Source organism: Rhinolophus sinicus, linkage group LG04, assembly GCF_036562045.2.
Source record: "Rhinolophus sinicus isolate RSC01 linkage group LG04, ASM3656204v1, whole genome shotgun sequence".
Lineage (NCBI taxonomy): Eukaryota > Metazoa > Chordata > Mammalia > Chiroptera > Rhinolophidae > Rhinolophus > Rhinolophus sinicus.
In genome coordinates this window covers 9,158,867-9,171,415 of record NC_133754.1, presented here as the reverse complement: position 1 = coordinate 9,171,415, position 12,549 = coordinate 9,158,867, and the positions used below count along the sequence as shown (strand labels likewise).

The 12,549-nt window shown below is 45.7% G+C and overlaps 1 long non-coding RNA gene across 5 annotated transcripts in view; it reads right to left on the bottom strand.

Moving 5' to 3' along the window:
• LOC141570999 (uncharacterized) overlaps positions 1-12,272 on the bottom strand; it is a 43,113-nt gene extending 30,841 nt beyond the window's left edge. For 2 of the 5 annotated variants that reach the window (XR_012495441.1, XR_012495443.1), the window contains exons 1-2: positions 11,747-12,201; positions 2,536-2,570 (exon numbers count right to left, since the gene is read on the bottom strand). This is a non-coding gene — a long non-coding RNA (uncharacterized LOC141570999). Of the gene's footprint in view, positions 1-2,535; positions 2,571-11,746 lie in introns of all 5 variants that reach the window. The other 3 variants (XR_012495442.1, XR_012495445.1, XR_012495444.1) reach the window with 3 other exon arrangements.
• Between the last annotated feature and the right edge of the window lie 277 nt (positions 12,273-12,549).

Genomic DNA, 12,549 nt, shown 5'->3' with positions numbered 1-12,549 from the left:
ACCTGCACAGACACGAGGCAGTGATTAAGCGACCTCACTTAGGCTTAACGTCTGAACTGCACATGGCCAGTGAGATCTCATCGGTCATTGCATGCTTTCCTAGCATTTGTTCTGGGTAAGACACTGGGAGAGCCCTTTATGAACATTACTACATCAGTTCCTAAGAGCATCCCTGGCAAGTCAGCAGTATTATCATCTGCCGACTAAACCAGATGGAGGATTGGATTTGGCTTAAGGGTGGCAGTTTTCTGATCCTTGGCCTGGAACGCAGGTGTAGCAGCTAGGGTGAGAGCAGCCATCTTGGACCAGGAGATGAAAGTGTCTATTGAGGATGGCCTGATTCTCCAGTCATCACAAAACCACCCTGCGAGCTAGGGCACTATGGCACAGAGAGGTTGAGCAACATGTCCAAGGCCAATCAGCGAGTGAGAGACTGTGCCAGGATGTGAGCATGGGCCTGTGTGTTTCTGAAGTCTGTGCTCCTCACCCCATCCTGCACCGTCTCAGGTTGGGGTTTGGCACCCTCACTTAAGCTCCCCAATATTCATCACTCTAAAGGCCAAAATTTTCTTCTTTAGGTCTAATCAAAATCTATGTCTCTTCTGGTGCAGCTGTTATGGAAGGCAGTGTGGAGGTTCCTCAAAAAATTATGAATAGAATTACCATATGACCCAGCAATCCCTCTCCTGGTTATCTACCCAAAAAATCTGAAAACATTTATCCATAAAGACACGTGTGCTCCAATGTTCATTGCAGCTTTGTTTACGGCGGCCAAGACATGGAAACAACCAAAATGTCCTTCGATAGATGAATGGATAAAGAAGTTGTGCTATATATACACAATGGAATACTATTTGGCAATAAGAAAAGATGAAATAGGAACATTTATGACAATATGGATGCATCTTGAGAGTATAATGCTAAACGAAATAAGTAAGACAGAAAAAGCAGAGAACCATATGATTTCACTGATATGTGGTATATAAACCAAAAACAACAAAAGAACAAGACAAACAAATGAGAAACAAAAACTCATAGACACAGACAATAGTTTAGTGGTTACCAGAGGGTAAGGGGGGTGGGGGGGGTGGGAGATGAGGGTAAAGGGGATCGAATATATGGTGATGGAAGGAGAACTGACTCTGGGTGGTGAACACACAATGGGATTTATAAATGATGTAATACAGAATTGTACACCTGAAATCTATGTAATTTTACTAACAATTGTCACCCCAATAAATTTTAAAAAAAAAATCTATGTCTCTTGTTTGGAAGAAGCCCATTCCTCAACCTTCTTTCATGAAATATGGGCAACAATTTGCCCATACCTGCCTCATGAAACACTACACACACACACACACCTTTAAATGCTTAAAGACAGTGTGGGCACATCACCACTCTGCCTCCTCTTCTCCAGGAATAACAACCCACGCCTCCCATAAACCAAAATGGCTACAGCATTGCTTGCAGCTCTAGAGAGTGGACAAGCCTCCTTGCAAGGGGTCAGCCTGGAGTCAGAGCCACGTTGCAGGTTTTTCTGTAGCTCTTTTTCTATTACCCTGTGATTCTTTCAGTTTGTGTCAGACTCCCACGTTGTAGGAACTGGGCTTTGGGTTTCCTCAAGGAATTCAGCAGTCAGTCCCTCAGACGCAAGAAACAAAATCGACAGAATTACTACAGGACACCACAGGTTCTCCGAATACTGCTGGTTCTATGGACAGCTTCCAACTGACAGCCAAAAACAAAGGGTTAAAACTCAGTGCATCTGTATCTTGTAAGTCTCATTAGCATGTGTCAGAGCTGGGTTCCAGTGTGTGGAGCTGGCAGAGGCAGCCTGCTGCCATGGAATGTTCCATTCTGCGAACCCCCAGATACTGCGAGTCTGTTGCATGGACTTTCTATGGGTGCCCCTCACCACTTTGTGATGACCAACACACAAAGATCAATTGCCAAGTTTGATTTGTAGCCTCGCTTAATAGCGATAGGTGGGACTTTCAGGCGGTAGTCAGAGTACAGAACACACTCCTGAGAAACACATGCTTCGTTCTAGCTAGAGGTTTGAGCCCATATTCTTCAAGTCTCATATCTCATGTTTTGGGCTTAACCACACGTGAATGGCGTATTAGTCAGGCTTAGGCTCATTTGCAACTGACAGTAGCTTAAGCAAGGTAGAAATTTATTTCTCTCTCATAAATGAAATCCAGAGGGCTCACGGGGTGGCTTTGTGAAAACTGGAGACTCAGGTTCCTTCTTGCTTATTTCTCAGCCATCCTCAGTATATGATTTCCACCTCACGGTCCAATATGGCTGCTCTCGCTCCAGCCACTACCTATGCATCCTAGACGAGGAATGGGCAAACTACCTAACACCCACAAGCCAAATGCAATCCTCCACCTGTTTGTGTAAGTAAGGTCTTATTGAAACACAGCCATACCCATTCATTTATGTATAGTCTGTAGTTGCTATCCAGGTTCAAGAGCAGAACTGGGTCACAGCAACAGAGATGATATGACCCAAGGAGTTGGAAATACTTACTGGTCCTTTACAGAAGAGCTTTGCCAACTGTTATTCTAGACAGAAAGAGAAAGAAGGACGAATAAGGTCACAGCAACACAGGCCATTTCCCCAAAATCACACAGGACATTTCTGCTTCCATCCCATTGCGAGAATTTAGTCTCCTGACCACACCTAATTCCAGGGAAGGCTGAGAAATGTCATCTTGGTTCTAGATGGCCATGTGCCCCGCTAAAACTTCAGCTTCTATTATTAAGGATGAAGAGGAGAAGGTCAGAGACCTTTTTTACAGCCTCAGGCTCAGGGCCTGGACAGAGACAGGACAACTGGCTTTCTTGGCTCCTACCCCAGGCCCATGACTGATTCTGGGCCCTAGGTTTCAGCTCTCAGATGAGGAAGAAGGCGTGGAATGGGAGCTGAAGGAAGGTGAGCCCCTCGCCCTACTGAATGCAGCAGAGCTGGCCCAGCCAGGGCTCCCTGCTCCTCTGCTCTGAGCCTCTGCTATTTCCGCTCACTGCAGAGAGAGGCTCTCCTCTGAGGCAGACAATCGAGACCCAGACCCTCACACCAGCCACGTGGGAGGAGCGAGAAACAGTGAAAAAGGAGATGAGTTGAGGCAAAGAGATAGAGATGCAAAAGACAGGCCTAAAGAAAACTTCAAGGCAGGTATAAACCTTTGTTTATAAATACAGGTGTGAACGAAATATCCATCACTTTATTTTCTTCATTAAATCTAACTCTAAAACACCATCTTGCTGAAATGGTCAGAGACACACTGGAGTCAGTATGGGGGACCCACTCCCCAGATTGTGCAAAAGCCCGAGGGGCTGCTGCAGTGATCCCTGCCATCCATGTGTGACACCAGGGACACTAGGACACCATACGGTTCCTTCAGGTGAGGCTAGGAGAGCTGGAGCACCAGACTCCCTAGATACACCACCTCCTCCAAGGCCACCTGTTTCCTTCCTAACAGAGAAAACTCCAAACACACCCCAGAAGTATACCACCTTCTCTTCTCCCCTCTGCTCTTCAAGCAGCTTCTATTTTCAGCCCAGTGAAAATCCTCAGAGTCAAGGGAATACCAACAGCCTGACTACCTGTTGGAATGGGAAATTGTGAGAAAAGCAATAAAACAATATTCGATAGAGAGATATAGGAAAGAGCAGGTTTCACATCTGTGTTAAACATTTGCCAAAATTAACATCTGTGTATCTCCTCTACCCCGCAGCCCATTTGCGTATCTCTGTGGATCCCTTTAAGTCTTGACCCCAGTCTGGGGTTCCTCCTGTTGGGGGGCAGAAGGGAAGGAGAGCAGGTGGAATGGTAGTACTTGGGAGGTTTGGGAAGAGGAGGACATTTTTTTTCAATCACACTCAAATTTAATATTGATAAAATACTATTATCTAACACAGGTGCCGAATTCAAATTTCCTCCGTTCTTTAAATATTTCCTCAATATTTTTTAAAAATTGCCTCTACCCCACCCACCTCCGGAATCTAATCAAGAACCACCCGTTAAATTTAGTTATCATGTCTCCTTAGTCTCTGGTAATCTAGAACTGCATTTGTAAAATGTCAGGATTGCATTGGTTCCTCACTAGAGATTCTGGAGGAGAATCTGCTTTCAGGTTGTTTGCAGAACTCAGTTCTATGCAGTTCCATTTCCTTGCTGGCTTTTGGATGGGGTTCTCAGCTTCTGGAGGCCATCTGTATTCCTTGGTTTGTGGCCCCCTCCCTCCATCTTCATAGCTACTAATAGCAGGTCAAGGCCTCCTCACACATTGAATCACTCTGACTTCCCGTTCTGCATTGTCTCTCTCCTCTGTCGCCTCTATCACCATATTGCTCTCTAAGAGGAGGACACCTTAAGCGCCCCCTTGAGGTATGTCTGCAAATAGCCCAAACTCTCTAATAGTAACCACACCTAAATTTAAGCCTATGCTAAAGCAATCATTGAAGTTGAGGTCATGTTGTCAAGAGAAATTGGCGCTTGCTAAGTGGGAAATATTCACACACTGTGGATGAATGGAGTTGGACCGAGACCTGTGGTGAGTTCCTCAGAGTGGGATTAGCAGAGTTAATATTCAGCCCACACACACACCGGGAAGGGTGTGTCAGTTATTAAATACTACTAAAATATTGCCATACTGATTGGTAAAAATCCACTGCTATGAACTCCCAAGTGCCAGCCTAGACTCTCTCCAGTTATCGCAACCTCCCACAATCCAGCAATTAAAGAGTCAATCTGGCTCAGCCAAAAGACTATAGATCCTGCAAAGGCCAGTGTCCATTCTGATTGGTCAGTGCCTGTGCCATATCAGTTGCTGAACATTTAAAAATTAACTTATGTGAAAATGTTTTGAAGGTGGAGAAACATGAAGCATGGAGAAGGTTCACTCCTGGGGTTACGGTGCACAGTTGTGCAGGCTGTTGACTGCACAAGTTCTCCTGACTGTGCTCAGCTTGCCAAGTCATGTGCCCTGGCATGGGACTGCATCCATTCAGAGAACAGGGAGCCTTTTTCTAATATACACAAAAGTGCTGTGCATTCTAGCAGCCGGCTCACTTCAGAAGCTATTTCAATCATCCAGGCCCGAGTGGTAGCGCCCTGACAAAGGGTGGAAACCATAGGTTAGGAAGTCAGATATAAGAGGCAAGTGACATTTTGGAGCACAACACAACTTAAAAAAACAAAACAAAACCCTGAAGACAGTATATGCTACTGACAGAGAGAGCAATCAGAAAAAAAAGAACCAGATGGAGAAGTGATGGGATGAATTTTGTTTCCTGCCAGCTGTCTGGGAAATAATAGCTGGGTATCCAAACAAAATGCCCAACTGAAAGACATAGAATGGAGCTCAGGAGAGGGATCAGGGCTGAAGATGGTAAAGCTGGAGTCCTGCACATTTAAGAACCTTGGAGAGACCTCCAGGAGAGGACAGAGGAACCAAAAGAGCAAATGGCCCTCTGGAGAGAGACAGTGGTGAAAACTGGGGTGTAGCTCCATACAATAGAAAGCGCCCCGTTAGAATTGGATTTAAATTTTTCCATGGCATTAACCAGCTGGGAGCCCTTGCGGACATTATTTAATTTCTCTGAGCCTCAGTTTCTTTGAAACTTGTCATAATAATACCTACTTTACAAAGCTGTTGAGAGAATTAAATTAGCTATGTGAACTGCCTAGCTCAATGTCGGGCAAAAATCAAGTGCTCAACACCCATAACCATGATTGGAAATATTATTGCTATTATTCTCAGCAGAGGCCTGTGTTCTCAGCCATGGAGAATACCTACAGAGCAGGACAGGACACATGCAGAGCCAGCCAGGACATATGAGAAGGATGTACGATAAGTAACAACTTTCCCAAGACATTTGGACTATGCCCCTTTGTCCCTAGAGACAGAATTTAATAAATGAATGTGATTTTGACAAATGACATGAAATGTGAGCTTATCTATGAATGAGTTAGAATTATGTCTGAGCAGAAGGCTGGGAAAGAGTGATGCCGTAAAGACTCAGATAAAGAAGAAGGCTCCGATGAAGTCCAGATGCTGAAGCTGCCTCGACCAGCCTGAAGGTGAGCAGGTAGGTGGCAGGCAGCCAGCCCCGCCTTTGGGAACTGGAGTCATCTGGGGGCTTTCAGGGAAGAGGAGCCAAATGTTTGCAGGTATGGAACCTGGAGCAGGCAGCACAGGCAGGATGTCATTCCGGCCTGGATCTGGGGCCCTGTGCAGTGGCATCCTGACTTCCTAGTACTGCTGTCCGAGGCTCAGAGCCTTGGCCTGACCGGCCTTGAGATGCCGGGGTGAGTGAATCTTGGACACTGGATCAGCTCTGGCCACCTCTCTCGACTCACGCATCCTAAATTAACCAGAAGACTACATCAGAAATATCAACAGATAACAAGTGCTGGCAAGGATATAGAGAAAAGGGAACCCTCGTGCACTGTTGGTGGGATAGTAGATGGGTGCGGCCACTATGAAAAACAGTATGGAGTGTCCTCAAAAAATTAAAAATAAAGCTGCCATTCCACCCAGCAATTTCACTTCGGGGTATTTATCTGAAAAAAACAAAACACTAATTCAAAAAGATATATGCATCCCTATGTTCATTGCAGCATTACTTACAATAGCCAAGATACGGAAGCAATGTAGGTGACCACTGATAGATGATTAGATAAAGAAGATGTGGCATATATATATAATGGAATATTACTCTGCCATAAAAAGAATGAAATCTTGCCATTTGTGACAACATGGATGGATCTAGAGGGTATTACGTTAAGTGAAATAAGTCAGGTAGAGAAAGATAAGTACCATATGATTTCACTTACATGTGGAATCTAAAAACACAAAACAAAACAAAACAGAAAAAGACCTATAGGGAACAAGCTGTTGGTTGCCAAGGGTAGGGGGGTGGGGGGATGGGTAAAACTCAATACATATGCGTACATATTGAGAACCATTAACCAGGAGTCTCCTGCATTTGTGTGGAGGCAAGGAGTCTGTATCATCCCCTGGTACAACTGAAGGAGATGCTTATTTCTTTCATTCATTCATTCATTCATTCATTCATTCCAGTACATATTTATTGGTGACTTCCTTACGCCAGGCACTGAGGATAAAGCAGTGAACAACCTCTTCTCTAACCCGTATCTAGCCTCTAGCCCCTCCCCTCCCCAGGTAAGCAGAGCACCACCCTTCTTTCCTGTATCACTGGCCTCCACCTCTGGGACCCAAGGTGCTGAAAGCATCTCCATGGACTTCAGATCTAGTGTCTCCCTTGCGTTTCAGCAGTTGCCCCAAGCTGCTGGCCTTCCCTCGCCACCTCCCACCCACCACACGCCTGCGAAGCTGGCTCCATGTCCCTTTAGTTTAAGTATCCCTGTCAGCACTGTGGCGTGATGTACGTAATGTTTTACAGTCATGAAAGACTTCCGCATTCCTTTGATCATGGAACCCTCACCTCAAATCTGAGACAGGTTGGAGCAAGAATGATCCATTTCACTTAACGACTCTGGAAACAGAGTGTTTAGGCCAGAATCCTAGCACGGCATCCCTGTGTCCCCTTAAATTCTCTAAATTCTAATTTAAATTATTGCTATTTTATGTATTGCTCATACCTGGCCTACTTCAAAAAAGATGTGGCTGTTATAACATATTCATGTCTAACAGAAGCTATTTTAGTCCCTGGGTCTTTTGGATATTGGTGGTTATAAATAGATCTTTGGAAGTACACAATGGCAATTACGCCTATGCTGAATCCCAAGGCCAGTGTTTGGCCTAAAATAGCCCCCTCCTTCCCACAAGGAGTTCCCGAAGCCATCTCCTCCCCTTCTTATGTGAGCTCCTGGAATCTGATCCTCTCTCCTGTGCATTTGTCAGTAAATTCATCACTAACCATGTTACACTAAAATTGTGCAACGGTGCAGCTGCCTTCCCCACAGAATAGAATGTCCTAGAGGGCAAAAGCTTATATGCCAGTGTCTAGCAGTGGATGGCACCCACGATAACGAACTAAATTCTCCTGGTTCCTTTCTTCCTAAATATTGTTCGTGATCCCTTCTCTACTGAATACCCTGCAGAAAACCATTTATTCTTCAGAGTGTCAATATTCACATTCCTATTGTTCCCGGCGTTTGTTTAGCTGCCCTGAGTACTTCCACCCACGCGATTGTAACCCCCTGAAAGACATATGGTATAACCCAACTGCAAAGCACTCAGCAGAACGCAGTTTCACACTCTGAAAGTTGCTTAGTAAAATGTTTTCGATCCTGGTAGTCAGTTGATGGTGGTAAAAGTAAAAACCATTAGGACTCTGATTAATGAAGATACTTTATACAAGTTTTCCCCAAGCACGAAGGAGAGGACATGTACTCCCATTACCAATACTCAATCTTTCACTCTTGGGGGATTTGCTCACTAATTAGTCTGAAGCTATAATTTAGCCTATACTTTAAGGAATGTGTCACATGAGGACACTTCTAATTTATTTCTGACCTTCCTTCAATTTAGAGACACATATGCCTTTGACCAGCGTTTCTCCCAACTGCCATTTTCCTGCTGCTAAAGAAAGAGAAGAAGGTGGAGGAGGAGAAGGAGGAGAAAGTAATGGTATGTCCAAAATCTGAGAATGCGAGGCAAGCTCAGAGCACATGTCTTGGCATATGGTCTGTCTAAGGATTTTGCCCAGCCCTCCTGCTCTGTTCCCTCAAGCCTGCCTTCCAGTGACTGGACAGAATGAGCTTTGTACTACATTACCAGGACTTTGAAACAGACCAAGAAATGTAAGCAGACGTAAAGTCTGTCATATCTGGGTAGAAACTTTAAGAGCCAATGCACAGTTTGCTGCATTCCCTCTTCCTTCTGCCATGATGAGGAGAAAGTTCCAGATGGTGGCTACTCCATCAGTCTGAGTCCCCAAGGGAGGGTAGCACACAAAACATCATCCCAACTGTCAGGGACATGCAGAGTATGCAAAAAAATACACTTGTTGTTTTAGGTCACTAAGATTTGGGTGTTGCTTGTTACTGAAGCACAACCTGGCCCATCTGACTGCTACAATTATTCTAAGTTAAGGAACTTCTACCTCAGACTTTGACAGGCTGTATTATTATTATTATTATCATTTGACATGCTGTATTTTGCTATTACCCCCTGAATTTCCTCCTGGTGACCTACTTTACAGTTGACTTCAGCAAGCAGCCTTTTTGATCCCCATAGATTCCATGGCTCCTTATCACTGGAACCCCCCCTCCCAAATATTCTACTTGCAACCTTCCACTCCTGGAAACAGCCACTCCACTCCTCCTTTTCCAGAAGGCCAGCAAAAGCCTATACTGGGGCTTGATGGAAAGGTGTGTAATCCATCATACATCCTATATTGTCCCCTCCTCCAGGCTCCCAGCCCTGAAGGATGCTGGGCCTGACAGGGCCCCCTGACCACTGAGGGAACAGGAGTCACCCAGTCGCCATGTTCTGACAGCTTGTCACATTATTTTTCCCTGTGGGGGCTCTGATCCCTCCATCTAACCCTCTTCTTAGTCCCCTGAGACCATGGGTTCTATACAAGGCTCCCCAGGCAAAGCAAAGCAAGATTGATGCCCTGAGAACGACCGGCCGTGCCGGAGAGGGCTCTCAGTTCAATGCGTGGAGCAGCCCATTCTTCCCCATCTTGGGTTCCCACACTGGACACCAAAGCCAGAGCCCCCAGCCAGGGCAGCAAGAATTCAACCTTTATTCATCCGCAAACACAAATGATCCGCCACACTCCCCTAGTCTCCCTGGCCCTCTCACCTCACCCCCTCAAAATCTTTCTGAAGCGCCCAGGCCTTCCTGGACTAACATGTGATTCACACTGCCCTTTGCATAGAGGAGCTGGAATCAAGAGAGGATCCAAAAAGTTTTGGGGAAAAAAAATACTCAGTTAAATATTGGCCACAGAGCATCCCCTCTATTCCCACTCCCACCAATGTTCGTCTTTCCCACTGGCCCCTATTAAAGCATGGAGTGTTTGAGGAGTGCAGGCTGCTGAAGAATCACTAATTGGCATTAATTCAGGTGCTTATTTGAATCCCAATTTCCTGCCCCTGTAGGTAAAAGCCTGCTAAGGGTTTAGGCCTAAGAGCAAGGCTTTGGGGACTTCTGGGGCTGTCGAGCTTATGTATAATAATGATTTTATTTAAATTCCCTGAGAGGTTTCATAGACCAAAGCCCCTCTGAAGGACAAAAAGACAACTGTAAAATTACCTGAAAATACACGCTTCTAAAATGTTCAAAAAAAAATCCAGGGTGAGAGGAATTGGGTGGCGGATAACTAATTCATCAGCTCTTTTTTTTTTCCTAGACTTTTTTTTTTTTTTCCCAAGGCCGCAGCCTGTCACCATGCAGTTTATCAGCTGTCACTCCATCTCGATGCTGGGTGACATGAGATCAATGGCCTAAAACTGTTCTCAGATCTACAGAGAAATTTATAACACCAGGCTCCACCGTACCCTGGCTGGGCCCGGGTCCCAGGGCTCTGAGGATGAGGCAGTCGTGCAGACTGCATTTCCATTTCAAAAGTGGATTGACCCACTTGGAGCGGCCAGTTCAAGCCAGCAGATGCAAAGGAAGGCCTGAGTCAGAAGTTTTCTGCACTTACAGAACAATGACATCAAGGGAAGGAAAAAAAAGATTAGTCAATGATTAAAATTCTCTCTGCCTTGAAAAGGCTCTAGCTTCCTGCTTTAATTTCTTTTGAATCATGTGAGATTTATTAATAACAAACCCAAAATTTGCAGCAACATGTTTTGAGCTCTGAAAGCAATTAATCCTTCCAATTTGTCTAACTCCAGAACTCCTGTGCACGGTGCGAGCATCGATTTGTGGTTCTTTCGCTCTTTGCTGAGGGCTCCTTTGGTTATCTAAAACCTCTTGCTTTTCACCATGAACACTGTAATAGGTTCTAATTCACCTCAAAGGGCCCATGAACCATAAACAAGGTCCTAGGAGCCCAGACCACATGCAGTATCCCATATTTTCCAACCAAAAGTCTCCAGGGAAATTCTAATTCTTCCTCCAACGCTGAGTGCTCAAGCAATAAAGGGACGGCTGTCTGTCTGTCCACACCCCTAGGCCATGACCAACTGTGAACACTCCACTCCAGCCCCACCCCCGTTTGCCTTGGAGAATGCAGTTCCTCCTGGAACCTTCTCTCTGATGTCTGCTTCCAAGGAGGATGCAAGTGGACAGCAGTGGGAGGCAGGCGGGGGGGGGGGGGGGGTGTTGTTTTTGGTTTTTTTGCTCAGAAAGCTGAAGCTTCTCCAGAGGACTGGTGATGGCAGGAGCATCACCAACCTGGCTCCTGAGGCACCACTGGCTTTAGCGCCCCCTGGCTAGGGGAGAAGGCAGGACTGGCACCTCAGGAAACAGTCCTCTAGCTGAACCCACAGACCACAGCTAGTGCCATTTCGATGCCAGCCTCCTGGCCCTGAGTCTCCTGGGATTCAGCTGGACCACTAACTAGCTGGTCACTGTTTCCTAACTAGTCGTTTGAGAGAGTTGCGCTTCCCCTCCCTCCCAGATTAAAGTGCACCAGTTTAGGCTTTTTGCTCCACTTCCCTTCCCTGCTCCTCTTTCACCCTCTTTTTACCCTACTGAGCCTATTGATTTCAGGGGAGACATGCTTCAACAGCTCCCCATCGCCTAAAGGATAAAACTGAAATTCCTCAACAAAGTGCATAAAGCACCTACCTGCTTGCTCTGGCTTTCTTCACCCCGATGATCCTACCCAGCCCTTCATAGCATCCTACACCCCAGCCTTCAGAACTTCCTGCCTCTGAATTTGCTGTTCCTTCGAGAAGGCTCCACCCCTTCCTCCATCCTCATATCCCTAGCGAATTTCTACTCATCCTTCAAAACTCAGCTCCAAGTCACCTTCCCCCAGAAGCTTTTCCTGAGCACTGCCCCTCCCCAGCAAAATGGGGCACTTCTCTGGGCTCATGGAGGCAGGCAGTGCATACCCACTTGCTGCTCTCGGGACCCTTGACGAGTGTCCAGGTATTCCACTCTCCCGAAGACTGGGGGCAGCCACCTGGGATCAGCAACAGTGTCGGCCTTTCTCACCGCTCTTCTCACACCAACTACTACTGTCTCCTCCAGCTTCTAGCTCCCCTGCCTCAGGGCTGGCGGGCAGGGTCTATGATTCCTTTTGTTCTTTTAAAAAAAAAAAACTAATTTTATGTTTTAGAACAGTTTAGATTTACAGAAAAGTTGCAAAGATAGTAGACAGTTCCCACATACTCCACACCCAATTTCCCCTGTTATTAACATCTTACACTGGTATGGTTCATCTGTTGTAATTAATGAACAGTATTGAGGTAGCGTTACCTAAAGTCCATCCTTTACTCAGATTTCCTCCGTTTTCCCCTAATGTCATTTTTTTTCTTCCAGGATACCACATTACATGTAGTCACCATGTCTCCTTAGGCTCCTCTCGACTGAACAGTTTCTTCCCAGGATTATGGGTTGCTATCCATTAAGTATTTGTATCTGTA